Source organism: Haemaphysalis longicornis, unplaced genomic scaffold, assembly GCF_048455015.1.
Source record: "Haemaphysalis longicornis isolate Haplotype H1 unplaced genomic scaffold, Haemaphysalis longicornis Haplotype H1 scaffold_2, whole genome shotgun sequence".
NCBI classification, from domain to species: Eukaryota; Metazoa; Arthropoda; class Arachnida; order Ixodida; family Ixodidae; genus Haemaphysalis; species Haemaphysalis longicornis.
In genome coordinates this window covers 32,508,824-32,531,264 of record NW_027526295.1, presented here as the reverse complement: position 1 = coordinate 32,531,264, position 22,441 = coordinate 32,508,824, and the positions used below count along the sequence as shown (strand labels likewise).

The following is a 22,441-nucleotide window of genomic DNA, read 5'->3' as shown; positions in this document are numbered from 1 at the left end:
CAAAAGAAACGTGACAAGCACACGTCATTCGGCCCTATTAAATATTTCAAAAAAAAAAAAAAAGCCGAATAGCACTGGCAATGACGACTGCAACCTTGATATGTATCTTTACCGAGTCCCTCGTCTCGTATCTCTCTGTTCTGCTACATGCATTACGAGGCACTGGCTCCAGCAGTTCGGATATGCCAATTGCTAACCCCGACCTCCGACCACGTTCTACGTGGCGGCCGCTGGGAAAGAAGACGTTCTACGTCTCCCGCGGTAGTCGAGGGGCGGCGCTAGTTGACCGGCCTCAGAGCTCTTGTAAATATAAACCCCCGCTTTAAAGTCGAGAGAGAAGCCGCTGTGGGGATAGCGTAATGGCTAACGCACCGCACCGGTTATGCGGAGATGTGGGTTCGAGTCCCGCTCCCGGAAAACGGCGGATTTTTTCTCGACTTATATTTTCGCTTATTTATCAATGAATCAAAAGAAACGTGACAAGCACACGTCATTCGGCCCTATTAAATATTTCAAAAAAAAAAAAAAAGCCGAATAGCACTGGCAATGACGACTGCAACCTTGATATGTATCTTTACCGAGTCCCTCGTCCCGTATCTCTCTGTTCTGCTACATGCATTACGAGGCACTGGCTCCAGCAGTTCGGATATGCCAATTGCTAACCCCGACCTCCGACCACGTTCTACGTGGCGGCCGCTGGGAAAGAAGACGTTCTACGTCTCCCGCGGTAGTCGAGGGGCGGCGCTAGTTGACCGGCCTCAGAGCTCTTGTAAATATAAACCCCCGCTTTAAAGTCGAGAGAGAAGCCGCTGTGGGGATAGCGTAATGGCTAACGCACCGCACCGGTTATGCGGAGATGTGGGTTCGAGTCCCGCTCCCGGAAAACGGCGGATTTTTTCTCGACTTATATTTTCGCTTATTTATCAATGAATCAAAAGAAACGTGACAAGCACACGTCATTCGGCCCTATTAAATATTTCAAAAAAAAAAAAAAGCCGTATAGCACTGGCAATGACGACTGCAACCTTGATATGTATCTTTACCGAGTCCCTCGTCCCGTATCTCTCTGTTCTGCTACATGCATTACGAGGCACTGGCTCCAGCAGTTCGGATATGCCAATTGCTAACCCCGACCTCCGACCACGTTCTACGTGGCGGCCGCTGGGAAAGAAGACGTTCTACGTCTCCCGCGGTAGTCGAGGGGCGGCGCTAGTTGACCGGCCTCAGAGCTCTTGTAAATATAAACCCCCGCTTTAAAGTCGAGAGAGAAGCCGCTGTGGGGATAGCGTAATGGCTAACGCACCGCACCGGTTATGCGGAGATGTGGGTTCGAGTCCCGCTCCCGGAAAACGGCGGATTTTTTCTCGACTTATATTTTCGCTTATTTATCAATGAATCAAAAGAAACGTGACAAGCACACGTCATTCGGCCCTATTAAATATTTCAAAAAAAAAAAAGCCGAATAGCACTGGCAATGACGACTGCAACCTTGATATGTATCTTTACCGAGTCCCTCGTCCCGTATCTCTCTGTTCTGCTACATGCATTACGAGGCACTGGCTCCAGCAGTTCGGATATGCCAATTGCTAACCCCGACCTCCGACCACGTTCTACGTGGCGGCCGCTGGGAAAGAAGACGTTCTACGTCTCCCGCGGTAGTCGAGGGGCGGCGCTAGTTGACCGGCCTCAGAGCTCTTGTAAATATAAACCCCCGCTTTAAAGTCGAGAGAGAAGCCGCTGTGGGGATAGCGTAATGGCTAACGCACCGCACCGGTTATGCGGAGATGTGGGTTCGAGTCCCGCTCCCGGAAAACGGCGGATTTTTTCTCGACTTATATTTTCGCTTATTTATCAATGAATCAAAAGAAACGTGACAAGCACACGTCATTCGGCCCTATTAAATATTTCAAAAAAAAAAAAAAAAAGCCGAATAGCACTGGCAATGACGACTGCAACCTTGATATGTATCTTTACCGAGTCCCTCGTCCCGTATCTCTCTGTTCTGCTACATGCATTACGAGGCACTGGCTCCAGCAGTTCGGATATGCCAATTGCTAACCCCGACCTCCGACCACGTTCTACGTGGCGGCCGCTGGGAAAGAAGACGTTCTACGTCTCCCGCGGTAGTCGAGGGGCGGCGCTAGTTGACCGGCCTCAGAGCTCTTGTAAATATAAACCCCCGCTTTAAAGTCGAGAGAGAAGCCGCTGTGGGGATAGCGTAATGGCTAACGCACCGCACCGGTTATGCGGAGATGTGGGTTCGAGTCCCGCTCCCGGAAAACGGCGGATTTTTTCTCGACTTATATTTTCGCTTATTTATCAATGAATCAAAAGAAACGTGACAAGCACACGTCATTCGGCCCTATTAAATATTTCAAAAAAAAAAAAAAAAAGCCGAATAGCACTGGCAATGACGACTGCAACCTTGATATGTATCTTTACCGAGTCCCTCGTCCCGTATCTCTCTGTTCTGCTACATGCATTACGAGGCACTGGCTCCAGCAGTTCGGATATGCCAATTGCTAACCCCGACCTCCGACCACGTTCTACGTGGCGGCCGCTGGGAAAGAAGACGTTCTACGTCTCCCGCGGTAGTCGAGGGGCGGCGCTAGTTGACCAGCCTCAGAGCTCTTGTAAATATAAACCCCCGCTTTAAAGTCGAGAGAGAAGCCGCTGTGGGGATAGCGTAATGGCTAACGCACCGCACCGGTTATGCGGAGATGTGGGTTCGAGTCCCGCTCCCGGAAAACGGCGGATTTTTTCTCGACTTATATTTTCGCTTATTTATCAATGAATCAAAAGAAACGTGACAAGCACACGTCATTCGGCCCTATTAAATATTTCAAAAAAAAAAAAAAGCCGAATAGCACTGGCAATGACGACTGCAACCTTGATATGTATCTTTACCGAGTCCCTCGTCCCGTATCTCTCTGTTCTGCTACATGCATTACGAGGCACTGGCTCCAGCAGTTCGGATATGCCAATTGCTAACCCCGACCTCCGACCACGTTCTACGTGGCGGCCGCTGGGAAAGAAGACGTTCTACGTCTCCCGCGGTAGTCGAGGGGCGGCGCTAGTTGACCGGCCTCAGAGCTCTTGTAAATATAAACCCCCGCTTTAAAGTCGAGAGAGAAGCCGCTGTGGGGATAGCGTAATGGCTAACGCACCGCACCGGTTATGCGGAGATGTGGGTTCGAGTCCCGCTCCCGGAAAACGGCGGATTTTTTCTCGACTTATATTTTCGCTTATTTATCAATGAATCAAAAGAAACGTGACAAGCACACGTCATTCGGCCCTATTAAATATTTCAAAAAAAAAAAAAAGCCGAATAGCACTGGCAATGACGACTGCAACCTTGATATGTATCTTTACCGAGTCCCTCGTCTCGTATCTCTCTGTTCTGCTACATGCATTACGAGGCACTGGCTCCAGCAGTTCGGATATGCCAATTGCTAACCCCGACCTCCGACCACGTTCTACGTGGCGGCCGCTGGGAAAGAAGACGTTCTACGTCTCCCGCGGTAGTCGAGGGGCGGCGCTAGTTGACCGGCCTCAGAGCTCTTGTAAATATAAACCCCCGCTTTAAAGTCGAGAGAGAAGCCGCTGTGGGGATAGCGTAATGGCTAACGCACCGCACCGGTTATGCGGAGATGTGGGTTCGAGTCCCGCTCCCGGAAAACGGCGGATTTTTTCTCGACTTATATTTTCGCTTATTTATCAATGAATCAAAAGAAACGTGACAAGCACACGTCATTCGGCCCTATTAAATATTTCAAAAAAAAAAAAAAAGCCGAATAGCACTGGCAATGACGACTGCAACCTTGATATGTATCTTTACCGAGTCCCTCGTCCCGTATCTCTCTGTTCTGCTACATGCATTACGAGGCACTGGCTCCAGCAGTTCGGATATGCCAATTGCTAACCCCGACCTCCGACCACGTTCTACGTGGCGGCCGCTGGGAAAGAAGACGTTCTACGTCTCCCGCGGTAGTCGAGGGGCGGCGCTAGTTGACCGGCCTCAGAGCTCTTGTAAATATAAACCCCCGCTTTAAAGTCGAGAGAGAAGCCGCTGTGGGGATAGCGTAATGGCTAACGCACCGCACCGGTTATGCGGAGATGTGGGTTCGAGTCCCGCTCCCGGAAAACGGCGGATTTTTTCTCGACTTATATTTTCGCTTATTTATCAATGAATCAAAAGAAACGTGACAAGCACACGTCATTCGGCCCTATTAAATATTTCAAAAAAAAAAAAAAAGCCGAATAGCACTGGCAATGACGACTGCAACCTTGATATGTATCTTTACCGAGTCCCTCGTCCCGTATCTCTCTGTTCTGCTACATGCATTACGAGGCACTGGCTCCAGCAGTTCGGATATGCCAATTGCTAACCCCGACCTCCGACCACGTTCTACGTGGCGGCCGCTGGGAAAGAAGACGTTCTACGTCTCCCGCGGTAGTCGAGGGGCGGCGCTAGTTGACCGGCCTCAGAGCTCTTGTAAATATAAACCCCCGCTTTAAAGTCGAGAGAGAAGCCGCTGTGGGGATAGCGTAATGGCTAACGCACCGCACCGGTTATGCGGAGATGTGGGTTCGAGTCCCGCTCCCGGAAAACGGCGGATTTTTTCTCGACTTATATTTTCGCTTATTTATCCATGAATCAAAAGAAACGTGACAAGCACACGTCATTCGGCCCTATTAAATATTTCAAAAAAAAAAAAAAGCCGAATAGCACTGGCAATGACGACTGCAACCTTGATATGTATCTTTACCGAGTCCCTCGTCCCGTATCTCTCTGTTCTGCTACATGCATTACGAGGCACTGGCTCCAGCAGTTCGGATATGCCAATTGCTAACCCCGACCTCCGACCACGTTCTACGTGGCGGCCGCTGGGAAAGAAGACGTTCTACGTCTCCCGCGGTAGTCGAGGGGCGGCGCTAGTTGACCGGCCTCAGAGCTCTTGTAAATATAAACCCCCGCTTTAAAGTCGAGAGAGAAGCCGCTGTGGGGATAGCGTAATGGCTAACGCACCGCACCGGTTATGCGGAGATGTGGGTTCGAGTCCCGCTCCCGGAAAACGGCGGATTTTTTCTCGACTTATATTTTCGCTTATTTATCAATGAATCAAAAGAAACGTGACAAGCACACGTCATTCGGCCCTATTAAATATTTCAAAAAAAAAAAAAAGCCGAATAGCACTGGCAATGACGACTGCAACCTTGATATGTATCTTTACCGAGTCCCTCGTCCCGTATCTCTCTGTTCTGCTACATGCATTACGAGGCACTGGCTCCAGCAGTTCGGATATGCCAATTGCTAACCCCGACCTCCGACCACGTTCTACGTGGCGGCCGCTGGGAAAGAAGACGTTCTACGTCTCCCGCGGTAGTCGAGGGGCGGCGCTAGTTGACCGGCCTCAGAGCTCTTGTAAATATAAACCCCCGCTTTAAAGTCGAGAGAGAAGCCGCTGTGGGGATAGCGTAATGGCTAACGCACCGCACCGGTTATGCGGAGATGTGGGTTCGAGTCCCGCTCCCGGAAAACGGCGGATTTTTTCTCGACTTATATTTTCGCTTATTTATCAATGAATCAAAAGAAACGTGACAAGCACACGTCATTCGGCCCTATTAAATATTTCAAAAAAAAAAAAAGCCGAATAGCACTGGCAATGACGACTGCAACCTTGATATGTATCTTTACCGAGTCCCTCGTCCCGTATCTCTCTGTTCTGCTACATGCATTACGAGGCACTGGCTCCAGCAGTTCGGATATGCCAATTGCTAACCCCGACCTCCGACCACGTTCTACGTGGCGGCCGCTGGGAAAGAAGACGTTCTACGTCTCCCGCGGTAGTCGAGGGGCGGCGCTAGTTGACCGGCCTCAGAGCTCTTGTAAATATAAACCCCCGCTTTAAAGTCGAGAGAGAAGCCGCTGTGGGGATAGCGTAATGGCTAACGCACCGCACCGGTTATGCGGAGATGTGGGTTCGAGTCCCGCTCCCGGAAAACGGCGGATTTTTTCTCGACTTATATTTTCGCTTATTTATCAATGAATCAAAAGAAACGTGACAAGCACACGTCATTCGGCCCTATTAAATATTTCAAAAAAAAAAAAAAAGCCGAATAGCACTGGCAATGACGACTGCAACCTTGATATGTATCTTTACCGAGTCCCTCGTCCCGTATCTCTCTGTTCTGCTACATGCATTACGAGGCACTGGCTCCAGCAGTTCGGATATGCCAATTGCTAACCCCAACCTCCGACCACGTTCTACGTGGCGGCCGCTGGGAAAGAAGACGTTCTACGTCTCCCGCGGTAGTCGAGGGGCGGCGCTAGTTGACCGGCCTCAGAGCTCTTGTAAATATAAACCCCCGCTTTAAAGTCGAGAGAGAAGCCGCTGTGGGGATAGCGTAATGGCTAACGCACCGCACCGGTTATGCGGAGATGTGGGTTCGAGTCCCGCTCCCGGAAAACGGCGGATTTTTTCTCGACTTATATTTTCGCTTATTTATCAATGAATCAAAAGAAACGTGACAAGCACACGTCATTCGGCCCTATTAAATATTTCAAAAAAAAAAAAGCCGAATAGCACTGGCAATGACGACTGCAACCTTGATATGTATATATATATATATATATATATATGTATATATATGTATATATATATATATATATATATATATATATATATATATATATATATATATATGTATATATATATATATATATATATATATATATATATATATATATATATATATATATATATATATAGACTGTTACGGGGATAAGCAGGCGAGTAAGAGGCGAAATGGGGTTTATTCACAGTAATGGCGGTGGTTCACCGGAGAGCGTGCAGCCAACATCGATTCCGCCTGAAAGAAGCGCTTCGTTCCCTTCTTCATCGGCCGTGCAGCTGGCGGGGAGGATTTGCCCGTACAGTGAAGCAGTCCTGACATTTTGTGTAACATTTCCCCCTCTGCAGACGAAACCCCCTGGGAGAGTCATTCAACAGCGCGCGGGTTGTATGTTTTAAGGCGTGCAACATGTACAAGCTGAGTCTTGCTTGCCCGGCGTCCGGTCGCAGTGAGACGGGAAATGACGTAGGTGACATCACTGACACGATCCACAACAACAAATGGGCCAGTGTAACGGGACAAAAACTTGGTACACAAACCGCGTTTCCTTAACGGTGTCCATAGCAACACCAGATCACCTTTACAAAATGCAATACTGCGGTGGCGAGCGTCGTATCGGTCCTTAGAACGGCGCTGCGAGGACAGTGTACGTAGACGGGCTAATTGGCGGGATTCTTCAGCCAGGCAAAGGGTTTTGGCAATGGATGCCTCGTTGTGCAAGGAAAATGGTAGAATGGTGTCGATAGGCGTCCTAGCTGAGCGGGCGTAGACGAGGTAGAAGGGACTGTAGCCGGTGGTTTCGTGCTGGGCGGTGTTGTAAGCGTAGGTGATGAATGGTTGTATTTTATCCCAGTTTCTATGGTCGGAGGAGATGTACATCAAGATCATGTTGATGAGTGTGCGATTCGTGCGTTCCACCAATCCATTCGTCTGTGGATGGTACGGGGTAGCATGCCGGAACTGCGAAGTACAAAGCCGAAGTAATTCCTCCACAACATCCGCAATAAATTGGCGGCCACGATCACTGATAAGCACACGAGGGGCGTCGTGTCGAAGAATAAGGTCATGCAGCAGGAATACAGACACAAAGGTTCCTGAAGCAGTTGGAACAGCTGCGGTTTCCGCATAACGCGTCAGATGGTCAACACACACGATAATCCAGCGGTTGCCGCCAGGCGTTCGTGGAAGTGGGCCTACAAGGTCAACCCCAACCTGCTCGAAAGGAGCAGTGGGTGGTTGCACAGAAAGAAGAAGACCGGCAGGTATGGCGGCAGGACGCTTGTGACGCTGGCATTCTGTACAGGTGGCGACGTATTTTTCAGTCGTGCGCCGCATGTTGGGCCAGTAAAAGCGCTCTTGGGCGCGGTGTAATGTCCTAGCGTAACCAAGGTGTCCAGACATCAAATCATCGTCCATAGCGCGCAGTACGCAAGAGCGCAGACTCTTTGGTACAACCAAAAGAAACCGCGCACCAGATGCTCCATAGTTTGCCTTGTAAAGCAGGCCCTCCCGAAGAGAAAAGCGATTAGAAGGGGCGGATGCACGAGCGCCGGCGAAGAAAGGGGCCAGCTTGGGATCGTTCTGTTGCTCTCGTCGAAAGGTTTCAACGTTGGGAAATTCCTCAGATAGTGGCGCGAGGTAGTCGTCGAAATTGTCCGCGTCGCACGCAGTCGTGGAAAGTGGTAGCCGGGAAAGCAAACAGCGTCGGTGTGACGGCGGCCGCTTTTGTAGGATATAACGAAGTCGTATTCTTGGAGTATGAGAGACCAGCGGGCGAGTCGCCCGGATGGATCACGTAGTCCAACCAACCAACACAGAGAATGATGATCCGTGACAATCGTAAAAGGACGTCCGTAAATGTAAGGGCGAAACTTCTGCACAGCGAAGATAACCGCCAAACATTCCTGCTCGGTCACAGTATAGTTTCTTTCTGACTTGCTGAGTGTGCGGCTGGCATAGGCGATGACATATTGGGCCCCGTGATGCCTCTGCACGAGTACTGCTCCGAGGCCGATGCTGCTGGCATCAGTATGCACTTCCGTCGAAGCCGATGGGTTGAAGTGGCGAAGTATCGGGCCAGAAATGAGCAAAAACTTAAGTTGGGAAAATGAGTCTTCGCACTCTGGCGTCCAGTTGAAAGGCATATTCTTGCGCAAAAGATAGGACAGAGAAGCAGCCAGCTCTGCAAATTTAGGCACGAACCGGCGGAAATAGGAGCATAGCCCCAAGAAACTTCGAAGGTCACGCACAGACTGGGGCGGCTTGAAATGGCTGACGGCTGCGATCTTCTCCGGGTCAGGTCTAACGCCATGTTTGTCAACTAGGTGGCCAAAAACTAGTGCTTGGCGCTCACCGAAGTGGCACTTTTTCGAATTCAACACAAGACCGGCCTTTCCTAGGCAGTTCAGGACAGTGTCAAGGCGTGTGTTATGCTCTTCAAAAGTACGGCCGAAAATTACCACATCGTCGAGGTAGCACAAGCAAATCTCCCACTTCAAGCCTCGCAGAATTGTGTCCATGAACCTCTCAAATGTAGCAGGAGCATTACAGAGGCCGAACGGCATGACGTTGAATTCGAAGAGTCCGTCGGGGGTAACAAAAGCCGTTTTCTCTTTGTGGTCTGGATCCATCGGAATTTGCCAGTAACCAGATCTTAGGTGGACTGACGAAAAATACGAAGCAGAGTGCAGGCAGTCGATGACGTCGTCTATTCGTGGTAGTGGGTAGACGTCCTTCTTTGTGATTGCGTTCAGGCGCCTGTAGTCAACACAAAATCGCCAAGAGCCATCCTTCTTCTTTACAAGAATCACCGGTGCTGCCGACGGACTGGCTGATTCCTGCACAACACCCTTTTGGAGCATTTCGTTGACCTGGTCGGCAATAATCCTTTTCTCGCTCGGAGAAACCCGGTAAGGCTTCTGTCGCACTGGCCGGGAGGTTCCAGTATCGATGGTGTGTCGCGAGCGGCACGACGGAATGTCGATCTTGGCGTCTCTTTGCGAGAAGGCAAACACCGATGCATGTCTGCAGAGTACACGAGCTAGTGCCTCCTTCTCGGTAGAAGAAAGACCCTTGTTTATCATTTGCAGGAATGGTCCGTCGAGGGTAGCCGAGCTCCCACCAGAATCACAATTTTGTTCGGTCACTGCTACCAGGGATACTCTCACATCTTTTTCAAACGCCGCTAGTTTCATTCCCCGCGGCAAAACTGTACCAGCCGCTGAGCAGTTCACGGCCCATAGAAGACTGCGCCTACCGTTTACCGAAATCAAACAATGCGGTAACAAAACATCTTTCTTGATGCAGTTTGATGCAATGGGCTCAGCTATAGCGCAAAAGGTAGGCTCACCAGCACCGCGGGCCAATACGGGAACAAGAGACGCTGAGCGGGCGGGCAGAAGCGTGTCTTCGGATACAACCAGAACGCGTTCTTCGCAGAGAGAAGGCTCCTCCGCGAGTGCTGAATGGAACATGCTGTTTATGGAGAGCTCGCTCGTCGCACAGTCCACCATAGCGCCACATTCACGGAGGAAGTCGATACCGAGAATAACATCATGTGTGGACCTCGGAAGCACTGCAAATTCAGCCTGTAAGTGTTTGCCGGCTAGGAAAACGCCAACCGCACAAATACCGATGGGGCGTAATGACTCGCCCCCAACACCTCGAAATATGGCACCACGGTCCCAGCTGAACATCACTTTAGGCCCAATACGGTCCTTAAAAACCCTACTCATAACGAAAACTGTTGCTCCAGTGTCAACTAAAGCCATCGTCTGTACACCATCAATAAACACTTCCACTTTGTTCTTGACCATAAAGACGGGCAGAGGTATGTTTCCTAGAGACTGTCCGGCTACCTCACCCCCATCGGCCGCGCCGGCTAGTTTCCCGGCGGCGGGGACAAGGGGCGCCGCCGAGGCGACGGGGATTGGCGTTGGCGTAGGGGTGGTGGCGTCAAACTCCTGTCGGAGGCGGGAGAGCCGTTGCGGGGACCATTAAGATGCTGGTTGTTGCCAGTGGGTGGAAATGGTCGCGACCAACGGTTAGGGTTATAATTACTACCCCTAGGCCAGGTAAACCGCGGGCCCGCGCTTGATCCAGGGCTGCGACGCCGGCAAAACCGCGAGATATGACCGGCGATCCCACATCGGTAACAAACAGGTGGCTCGCGAGGAGAGTCGAACCGCCCGGATGGGAATTGGCGTCTGGAAGGGCTTGTACGCCGATAGTCGTCCGGGTGGTAGGCGTCCTGTGGACGATGGAAACGGCCTCGTGATTGATAGTTGCGATCTCGTGTCGGGCTAGTATACATGTCACCTCGCCGGTCGTCAACGAAGTCGGCCACGTTGACAGATGGTCGTAACGATTCCACGTGCCTCGGAGGTGCCTCGTGCCGTAAGTCGCTGTTGTGAGATGGGGTCCAGGGCCGGGCAACGTCACTGTGTCGGAGCAGCTCTTCACGGACTATTTGCCGTATGGTCGACGCAAGGTCGACAGACGAGTTGACGTCCACGCTGGCGACCGTTGTGACGTTGGGTAGTCGACCAAACTTTGGCGTTATCCGATGCATCTTGAGCGCTTCAAACCTGCGACAGTGTTGGATTACGTCAGAGATGGTGTTCAGGTTGTCCTTACTGATGAGAAAATTAAAAACGTCTTCCGCAATGCCCTTAAGTATATGCCCAACTTTGTCGTCCTCCGGCATCTTAGCGTCGACGACCCGGCACAACTTCAGTATCTCCTCTAATGTAGGTCGTGCATGTTTCCCCAGGAACTTGCGCTCTCTGAAGGAGTGTCTGCTCGGCCTTCTTCTTTTTCGCTTCCGAATCACCAAAGACCTTCCTGATTTCTTCGACGCATCCGTCCCATGTGGTCAACTTTTCCTCGTGGTTTTCAAACCACGTCAACGCTGTCTTGTCCAAGGAGAAAACGACGTTCGCAAGCCGGTCCGCAGCGTTCCAGCGGTTGTACTTGCTCACTCGTTCGTAATGGGTGAGCCATTCGTCGACATCTTCTTCGGGTTTCCCTTCAAACTTCCGCGGCTCTCGTGGCTGCTGCCAGCCGTTGGGAGGTGTCACCGAAGAGTTGCCTTGAGTCGGAGGGGCCATGTCTTCACGGACGGGCGAGAGGCCAGCTACGCGACGGCTTCGACGAAGATCCAGTGACGCCGTTGTCCGCTGGGATTACCCCGCTCCTCCTCCAAGACTGTTACGGGGATAAGCAGGCGAGTAAGAGGCGAAATGGGGTTTATTCACAGTAATGGCGGTGGTTCACCGGAGAGCGTGCAGCCAACATCTATTCCGCCCGAAAGAAGCGCTTCGTTCCCTTCTTCATCGGCCGTGCAGCTGGCGGGGAGGATTTGCCCGTACAGTGAAGCAGTCCTGACATTTTGTGTAACAATATATATATATATATATATATATATACATATAGGGAGCAGTTGAACTTTTGAAGATGGTAGAGAACACAAGAAAACTATGAACAAGGTACAAGCACGATTGTTACCAACGTTTCAGCAAAGAGACTTGCTTTCGTCATGGCAATATCTCGCCTCACTGGCACGCTTTATATAGGGGTAGGTCCCCAGGTGAGAGGGGAGAACGAAAGAAGGAAGTGAAATGGAGACAGCAGATTGGTTTGGGATTATGTCGGGGGAGATATTGAGGGGCAAAGAAGGTTGTATAGTTTAAGCCACGAAGTAGGTCACAGGGAAGTCAGCCGGTGGTTGGTGTTCGGGGAATTTTTGGAAAGAAATGATGAGAGGGTGTTTGTTGACCCGCCGCGGGGCATACGGAAAGGTTCTCAGAACCGCCGGAAGCAGACCAGGCGATGAGAGGGGTGTCCTTATCAGAAACTGTCTGCAAGCCTCAGGTCAAAAGAAAGGATAGAGAAGGGGGGAAATAACAAGGTCAAGGAAAAAGAAAAAAACAGAAAAAAACAGCGAGTGAAACCACACAAACCCACACACAAGAAAAAAGCAATGACCTGGCAACTGAAATGGCACGTGTCACCCGCGGCAACATTCCTGGAACAGGCCTGTCGTGAAACTCAAAAACGAAAAGATAAAGTTAGAGTGACGTACGGGGCACAAGACCATGCGGAGTAAAAAAAAAGAGAGAAAAAAAATAAAATGGAATTCCAAAAGCAAAGGTTGGAGGGATGCGGGCGAGTATTCAGCTAGACGCTAAGGAATGAAAAAAATGGAATTAGGTGACCAGGTAAGGACCAGAGGGAGCGGTAATAGTCTTTAATAGTCTTTGGATAAGGTATATGCAAGCCATTGCCTATTTCGGTATTCCCGGTGAATATCGCAACGTTCCCAAGTTTCCCCTAGACGCATTAATTCTAGTAGGTTCCATGGAGTTGAATTTGTGAATTAAATAGTATTCTCGGTATTTCCTGTCCCTAGGAGACCTGAAGTTTGGCTGAAGTATATACAACTTAAGGTCATCAAAATTGTGTCCTGGTTGGTTGAAATGCTGCGCTACAGCTATGGAGGATTTGCTAAGAGTATCTGCCCGGTGACCGTTAAGACGTAGGCTCATAGGTTGACTCGTTTCACCTATATACTGTTTGTGGCACATTGAGCATTCCAACATATACACAATGTTGGATGAAGTGCACATAAAACTTGCATTAATCTTGTGGACATAATTAGTGGCTGTGCTTTTTACAATGCAGTCGGTGTGCAGGTGCCTGCAAGTCTTGCATGTGGGGCGGGAGCAGCTGGCTACGACTGGTTGATTTGAAGGCCCTGTTTTAGCATGCACTAAAATATCTTTTAGATTCCTGTTTCTCCGGTAGGTAACCCTTGGGGCTTCCGGGAAAGTCTTTCTAAGTCGGTAGTTAGTGGCTAAAATGGAGTAGTACTTGCGCAGTATATTGTTTACGTTTGGGAGGGCGTTTGAAAATTTAGTTATTAGGGCAGGCGGCCTGGCGCTTTCGTTTTGTCGCTGTTTGTTGAGCACGTCATCCCTTTTGAGATTAGATGCACGTTGGTACGCCTGATCGAGCGACCTTTTGGGGTGGTTCCTGTTCATAAGGGTGGCCTTGAGTTCGTCTAGGTGCTCTACGTAGTCACTGTCATCACTGCATACTCTTCTAAGCCTGGTGGATTGTCCTACAAAGATCCCTTGCTTGCAGTGTCTCGGGTGATGGCTTTTATAGTCTAGGTACTGCTGCCTGTCTAGGTACTGCTACCACCCTCTAGGTCTAGTCTAGGTGCTGCTACCACCCTCAAGTGTCAGATACCGTTGTAGTAAATATTAATACCCCAGAAAGTGAAGGAGAACACAGCCGCCCAGATAGCCGAATTGGTAAGGCATTCGAGATCTAATCGAAAGGCGTGGGTTCGGTCCCCACTCTGGGCGCGTGTTTTTCTTTCTTTCTTTCACACGTAATTATTAAAAAAAATAACAATGTAACGTCACTAATGGTAAAAAATATTCTAACCATTCCCCTATGCCTTCTTTGGCGTTGTAGACTGCCGGCATTTCTTTCTGTATTTTCTAACGAGCCCCTCATTTCCAAACCCTATTATCGTGCGAAAGCTTAGCGAGGGCATCGGTTCTCGCTATATATATATATATATAATATATATATATATATATATATAACACAGAAATAAGGGTTGGCAGTCGAGAAAACCTCGGAAAGCAAAGGGGAGGATGTGGTAGATCATTGAAACAGATTAAGAATTTGGAAAGAAAGAAAGAAAGTGAAGAAAAAATGCCCGCCAGGTGGGATCCGAACCCACGACCTCCAGAAACCGGTCTGGTGCGATAACCACTACGCTACCGGCGGGGCGATTTTCCCATTCACTTTCTGGGGTATTTATGTTAGGTATGTTTGTTTCCTGTGCTTGGGGGTGGTAGCCAGCGCCATTCGGACTAATCGGGGTGAAGGGGACCTTCTTTTTAACCCCCGGGTCGTGACTCGAGTGTCTACGACATGTCCAGAGTGGTCGACCAGCTTTGAACCCTCTTAAGCTCCCTTTGGCAACAAGACTGCCAGAACAGAGGCCCTCGCTATGCATGTAGCGAATCAGAATAGGAAATGAGGGGCTCGTTGAAAATAACACAGAAATAAGGGTTGGCAGTCGAGAAAACCTCGGAAAGCAAAGGGGAGGATGTGGTAGATCATTGAAACAGATTAAGAATTTGGAAAGAAAGAAAGAAAGTGAAGAAAAAATGCCCGCCAGGTGGGATCCGAACCCACGACCTCCAGAAACCGGTCTGGTGCGATAACCACTACGCTACCGGCGGGGCGATTTTCCCATTCACTTTCTGGGGTATTTATGTTAGGTATGTTTGTTTCCTGTGCTTGGGGGTGGTAGCCAGCGCCATTCGGACTAATCGGGGTGAAGGGGACCTTCTTTTTAACCCCCGGGTCGTGACTCGAGTGTCTACGACATGTCCAGAGTGGTCGACCAGCTTTGAACCCTCTTAAGCTCCCTTTGGCAACAAGACTGCCAGAACAGAGGCCCTCGCTATGCATGTAGCGAATCAGAATAGGAAATGAGGGGCTCGTTGAAAATAACACAGAAATAAGGGTTGGCAGTCGAGAAAACCTCGGAAAGCAAAGGGGAGGATGTGGTAGATCATTGAAACAGATTAAGAATTTGGAAAGAAAGAAAGAAAGTGAAGAAAAAATGCCCGCCAGGTGGGATCCGAACCCACGACCTCCAGAAACCGGTCTGGTGCGATAACCACTACGCTACCGGCGGGGCGATTTTCCCATTCACTTTCTGGGGTATTTATGTTAGGTATGTTTGTTTCCTGTGCTTGGGGGTGGTAGCCAGCGCCATTCGGACTAATCGGGGTGAAGGGGACCTTCTTTTTAACCCCCGGGTCGTGACTCGAGTGTCTACGACATGTCCAGAGTGGTCGACCAGCTTTGAACCCTCTTAAGCTCCCTTTGGCAACAAGACTGCCAGAACAGAGGCCCTCGCTATGCATGTAGCGAATCAGAATAGGAAATGAGGGGCTCGTTGAAAATAACACAGAAATAAGGGTTGGCAGTCGAGAAAACCTCGGAAAGCAAAGGGGAGGATGTGGTAGATCATTGAAACAGATTAAGAATTTGGAAAGAAAGAAAGAAAGTGAAGAAAAAATGCCCGCCAGGTGGGATCCGAACCCACGACCTCCAGAAACCGGTCTGGTGCGATAACCACTACGCTACCGGCGGGGCGATTTTCCCATTCACTTTCTGGGGTATTTATGTTAGGTATGTTTGTTTCCTGTGCTTGGGGGTGGTAGCCAGCGCCATTCGGACTAATCGGGGTGAAGGGGACCTTCTTTTTAACCCCCGGGTCGTGACTCGAGTGTCTACGACATGTCCAGAGTGGTCGACCAGCTTTGAACCCTCTTAAGCTCCCTTTGGCAACAAGACTGCCAGAACAGAGGCCCTCGCTATGCATGTAGCGAATCAGAATAGGAAATGAGGGGCTCGTTGAAAATAACACAGAAATAAGGGTTGGCAGTCGAGAAAACCTCGGAAAGCAAAGGGGAGGATGTGGTAGATCATTGAAACAGATTAAGAATTTGGAAAGAAAGAAAGAAAGTGAAGAAAAAATGCCCGCCAGGTGGGATCCGAACCCACGACCTCCAGAAACCGGTCTGGTGCGATAACCACTACGCTACCGGCGGGGCGATTTTCCCATTCACTTTCTGGGGTATTTATGTTAGGTATGTTTGTTTCCTGTGCTTGGGGGTGGTAGCCAGCGCCATTCGGACTAATCGGGGTGAAGGGGACCTTCTTTTTAACCCCCGGGTCGTGACTCGAGTGTCTACGACATGTCCAGAGTGGTCGACCAGCTTTGAACCCTCTTAAGCTCCCTTTGGCAACAAGACTGCCAGAACAGAGGCCCTCGCTATGCATGTAGCGAATCAGAATAGGAAATGAGGGGCTCGTTGAAAATAACACAGAAATAAGGGTTGGCAGTCGAGAAAACCTCGGAAAGCAAAGGGGAGGATGTGGTAGATCATTGAAACAGATTAAGAATTTGGAAAGAAAGAAAGAAAGTGAAGAAAAACGAGCCCCTCATTTCCTATTCTGATTCGCTACATGCATAGCAAGGGCCTCTGTTCTGGCAGTCTTGTTGCCAAAGGGAGCTTAAGAGGGTTCAAAGCTGGTCTACCACTCTGGACATGTCGTAGACACTCGAGTCACGACCCGGGGGTTAAAAAGAAGGTCCCCTTCACCCCGATTAGTCCGAATGGCGCTGGCTACCACCCCCAAGCACAGGAAACAAACATACCTAACATAAATACCCCAGAAAGTGAATGGGAAAATCGCCCCGCCGGTAGCGTAGTGGTTATCGCACCAGACCGGTTTCTGGAGGTCGTGGGTTCGGATCCCACCTGGCGGGCATTTTTTCTTCACTTTCTTTCTTTCTTTCCAAATTCTTAATCTGTTTCAATGATCTACCACATCCTCCCCTTTGCTTTCCGAGGTTTTCTCGACTGCCAACCCTTATTTCTGTGTTATTTTCAACGAGCCCCTCATTTCCTATTCTGATTCGCTACATGCATAGCGAGGGCCTCTGTTCTGGCAGTCTTGTTGCCAAAGGGAGCTTAAGAGGGTTCAAAGCTGGTCGACCACTCTGGACATGTCGTAGACACTCGAGTCACGACCCGGGGGTTAAAAAGAAGGTCCCCTTCACCCCGATTAGTCCGAATGGCGCTGGCTACCACCCCCAAGCACAGGAAACAAACATACCTAACATAAATACCCCAGAAAGTGAATGGGAAAATCGCCCCGCCGGTAGCGTAGTGGTTATCGCACCAGACCGGTTTCTGGAGGTCGTGGGTTCGGATCCCACCTGGCGGGCATTTTTTTCTTCACTTTCTTTCTTTCTTTCCAAATTCTTAATCTGTTTCAATGATCTACCACATCCTCCCCTTTGCTTTCCGAGGTTTTCTCGACTGCCAACCCTTATTTCTGTGTTATTTTCAACGAGCCCCTCATTTCCTATTCTGATTCGCTACATGCATAGCGAGGGCCTCTGTTCTGGCAGTCTTGTTGCCAAAGGGAGCTTAAGAGGGTTCAAAGCTGGTCGACCACTCTGGACATGTCGTAGACACTCGAGTCACGACCCGGGGGTTAAAAAGAAGGTCCCCTTCACCCCGATTAGTCCGAATGGCGCTGGCTACCACCCCCAAGCACAGGAAACAAACATACCTAACATAAATACCCCAGAAAGTGAATGGGAAAATCGCCCCGCCGGTAGCGTAGTGGTTATCGCACCAGACCGGTTTCTGGAGGTCGTGGGTTCGGATCCCACCTGGCGGGCATTTTTTCTTCACTTTCTTTCTTTCTTTCCAAATTCTTAATCTGTTTCAATGATCTACCACATCCTCCCCTTTGCTTTCCGAGGTTTTCTCGACTGCCAACCCTTATTTCTGTGTTATTTTCAACGAGCCCCTCATTTCCTATTCTGATTCGCTACATATATATATATATATATATATATATATATATATATATATATATATATATATATATTTAGCGAATACCAGAATTGCACCAGACCGGTATTCTGGAGGTCGTGGGTTCGGATCCCACCCGGCGGGCATTTTTTCACCACTTTCTTTTCGACTAAAAAAATTCTTCATCTCTTTCTATGACCAACCACAACCTCCCCTTTCCTTTCCGAAGTTTTCTTAACTGCCAACCTTATTTTCTGTCTTATATATATTTATATATATATATAGTCGAAGTGGCGCTGGCTACCACCTCCAAGCACAGGAAAAAGTTACATTGACAGAAATACCCCAGAAACTGGAAGGGAAAATCGCCCCGCCGGTAGCATAGCGGTTATCGCACCAGACCGGTTTTCTGGAGGTGGCCGGTTCGGTTCCCACCTGGGCGGCATTTGTTCTCCACTTTCTTTTTTTTAAATTCTTTATCTCTTTCAATAACCTATCACATCCTCCCCTTTGCTTTCTGAGGTTTTTCTGCACACAACCCTTATTTCTACACACAAACACACACACACACACACACACACACACACACACACATATATATATATATATATATATATATATATATATATATATATATATATATATATATATATATATATATATATATATATATATATATATATATATATATATATATATATATATATATATATATATATATATATATATATATATATATACATATATATATATATATATATATATATATATATATATATATATATATATACCTCACCGAGATGGGATTGAAGCCCTGGTTGAATCCTATAGCATACATCGGGACCATGAGTCGCCAAGCCCACAAGTCATTGAAACTTTGACCAAGCTAGTGCTGGAATTAAATAGCTTTGAATTCCACAATCAGTATTACCTACAAATAAACGGCACTGCGATGGGTACTCGAATGGCACCCAACTACGCTAATATATTCATGAACGATCTCGAAACAAAATTTCTATCAACCCGCGAAATTAAGCCATTCTTTTACAAACGCTTTCTGGACGATGTATTCCTTATTTGGACCGGTACGGAGGATGACTTAATCGACTTCATCGAGTGCTTCAACAAGGCCCATCCAAGCATCGCATTCACTTATACGTATTCAACCACGGAAATCAATTTCCTTGACGTGCATATAAATACAGACAAAGGAGAACTGATCACTACCGTGTACAAAAAACCTACCGATAGGCAGCAGTATCTGCACTTCGACAGTTGTCATCCGCGCCACTGCAAAACGAGTATCCCATACTCGCAGGCCCACCGATTTAGGAGAATTTGTTCCCGCACCGAGGACTTCGAAGCAAACGCAGAAAACTTGCGCAATGTACTCGCGAAGCAACAATACCCACCACCCATAGTCAACGACGCTATTTGCAAAGCGGTCAACCTTGATTGCCAAGAGTTGCTGCACCATGAAAGGGAACTAAACCAGAAGGGGAGAGGCAACCTAGTTTTGACGTTCGGGGGCAACTCCCCAAACATAAACAAAATCTTCAATAAGCACTTCAACATGCTACAACAGAGTGAACGGCTTTCGAAAATCTTCCCCACCCCTCCTCGGGTCGTGTACAGGCGCCCCAAAAATATTAAAGATTACCTCGTACACGCCAAAACTGAGAGGGCACCCAAGGGTGGGTGTCGACCATGCGGAAAGGCACGGTGCCGCGTATGTAAACACATGCAGACAACCACGGTGGCAGAAAGCACCAACTCAAATTTCAAGCATCTAATTCACGCGACACTCGACTGCGACTCTTCTAATGTGGTGTACCTTCTGGAGTGCGGTGTTTGTGGCATCCAATACATTGGCCAGACGGACACGGCATTCCGCATGCGCTTCAACAACCATCGCGCACATGTTCGTTCACTCCCGGATCTACCCTTATCACGACATATTAACTCCGAAAACCACCCGTTCGACTCCATCAGGGTCACACTTTTACAGAGTGGATTTTCTACTACAAGAGAACGCGAACAACGTGAATCTTACATTATTTACAAATTCAACACCGTAAAGGCAGGAATGAATGTTAGCCCGGGCATTATGTCGTCTATACATGCTGTTGATAATCTGGCTGCAGAATAATCCCCTATCTAAATTAAGTCTCTGTGTTGTTTAAACAAGTAATCAAGCAATTCTTATTTTATTTATTCCCTTCCTGGGGTGTCCGCACAGGCGGCATATGCCACAAACAACATCGAGGCGCCCGCCGCCGTTTACTCCAACAAAGGACCCGCGCGACTCCCGCGTGCGGTTAGAGGATTAGTTAAGCTCCTTCTCCCTGGTTCATGGTCAGGGACGACCCTGTCGGCTGCCCGGGCAGGGCAGAAGAATAGAGCTAAGAATGATGAATGGCACTCGCCCGTCCTGCCAGTAGGCAGAATCGTGCATGCTTTGGGCCACAGTGCGGAGATCGTACCTACACTCTTAACGAGCCTGCCTGTTTGTTTTGTGGGGTTGGCGTCACTGAGATATGTGTGCGGCTGCGACCGCTTCCTGTAAACTCTTCCCGTAAGGTCAGTGACCATTAGAATTCGGTGCCTCCCAGTGATGGTGTGAGAGCGTCCCTGTTACTGCTTTGCGCTTTCGTTTCTTAAGCAGAGCGGCCCCCCTCTGAAGTGGGCGCTACCTGTCACTCGTTCTACAAGCTGACGAACGATGGAGGACAGTGTTTTTGAAAGAGTTGTGTACTTCTCTCCCTTTTCTACATGTTTAGGTTTGTTTTTGGTTTTGCGTTTTCTCTTTTTTTTTTTCTCTCTCTTTTTTGCAAACCTTCACCTCACCTCGCCGAGAGCGTGTTTGTTGCTACCTCTCTCCCCAAATCCCCCCTCTCTCTTTTTTCGGCGTCGTTGGACGACGAGCTTATAAATACGTGCACAGAAATACGAAATGTTGTCTTGAGAAAGATCGGCATCCGATCGAAACGTCGACCAATAAACAGTTTTGTTAGAAGCTATACCCATTTTTTACTATATATACATATATATATATATATATATATATATATATATATATATATATATATATATATATATATATATATAGGGAAGAACCGCAAAGAGGAGCTTAAATCATACACGGGGGCAACGAGAATAAACTCATGGAGCGTCCCATCATGGTGGAGGAAGTACGAGGTGTCATTGAGGACCTCGAGACCCCATCTACCCCCGACCCAGATGGCATAACGCAAAAGGTGCTGCGCAACCTACACGAGGTCTCTGTCGAGGCCTTGACCCGGTACATGAATGTGGGCTGGCAACGAGGCCAAATCCCGGGGAAGTGGAAAACAGGCTGGTAAAAAGTTGCAGATAGAGAACCTAACACAAATATCACTTACGTCATGCGTAGGTAAACGAATGAAAGACGTGATATGGAAAATACTTGATAATCAGAAGAGGAAGGACTCTTTCCGGAAATGATGATAGGTTTTCGCCCTAAATTGTCGACGCAAGACGTCATGATCAGGCTTAAGCATAATATAATTTACGGGAGGACTGTTCAAATTTACATACCAGGGCAATTGTGGGGCTCGACCTAACTAAGGCATTCAACAACGTAAAACACTCGGCTGTCGTATAGAAAATGGGCAAACTAGCAATAGGCCGCGAGACTACGGTTTCATACAACGTAAAACACTCGGCTATCTTATAGAACATAGGCTACGGTTTTCGTGGCATTCCTCTAGAACTTCTAAAGTCTTTTTTTGAACTTTAGGAAGCATTGTGTCAGGATCAAAGAAACTAGTTCTTGGCTAAAGAACGTAACAGCGTGAGTTCCGCAAAGTAGCATTCTCGGGCCTGTTTTATTTAATATTTTTATAAGCGATACATTCAACATGAGTGAATGTGCCCATTAGGTTGTCTGCGCTGACGATACCGGCGTCTTTTTTTAGTCTCGTGATATTGTAATGTGGTGGCAGGACAAAGGACATGGATAATGAGATGGGCGAACGATGTATTTTCACTGTTTACAAGATGTCGGCAATGAGGCAGAACTGGCGCTGGCTGCGTGCCTGCCCAGCTTCTTCTTCCTCACTGACCGCATCCTCGTCGTCGTCTTGTAACATAACCCCGCCTTCGAGGGAGACCGTCCCTGTCGAGGCCTTTGTAGGTGAGAGAGTGTAGTGAGTATGAACGATGAAGTGATAATACACAGTGAAGACGTCGTTGCCACCACTGATGATGATGAAGAGAACCCTGGCCCCGGAATAGTCATGCCCGCCGACGTCATGAAGCAACGTCCAAAGCCCTTCAAAAGACGCGCCGGCGAACGGCGCAGGGGGACGTCATCGTCATCTTGTCTGATCGTGGCT

General features: G+C 48.6%; 1 pseudogene; it reads right to left on the bottom strand.

Moving 5' to 3' along the window:
- Positions 1–10,590: 10,590 nt before the first annotated feature.
- On the bottom strand, positions 10,591–11,744 carry LOC144167892 (uncharacterized; annotated as a pseudogene).
- Between the last annotated feature and the right edge of the window lie 10,697 nt (positions 11,745–22,441).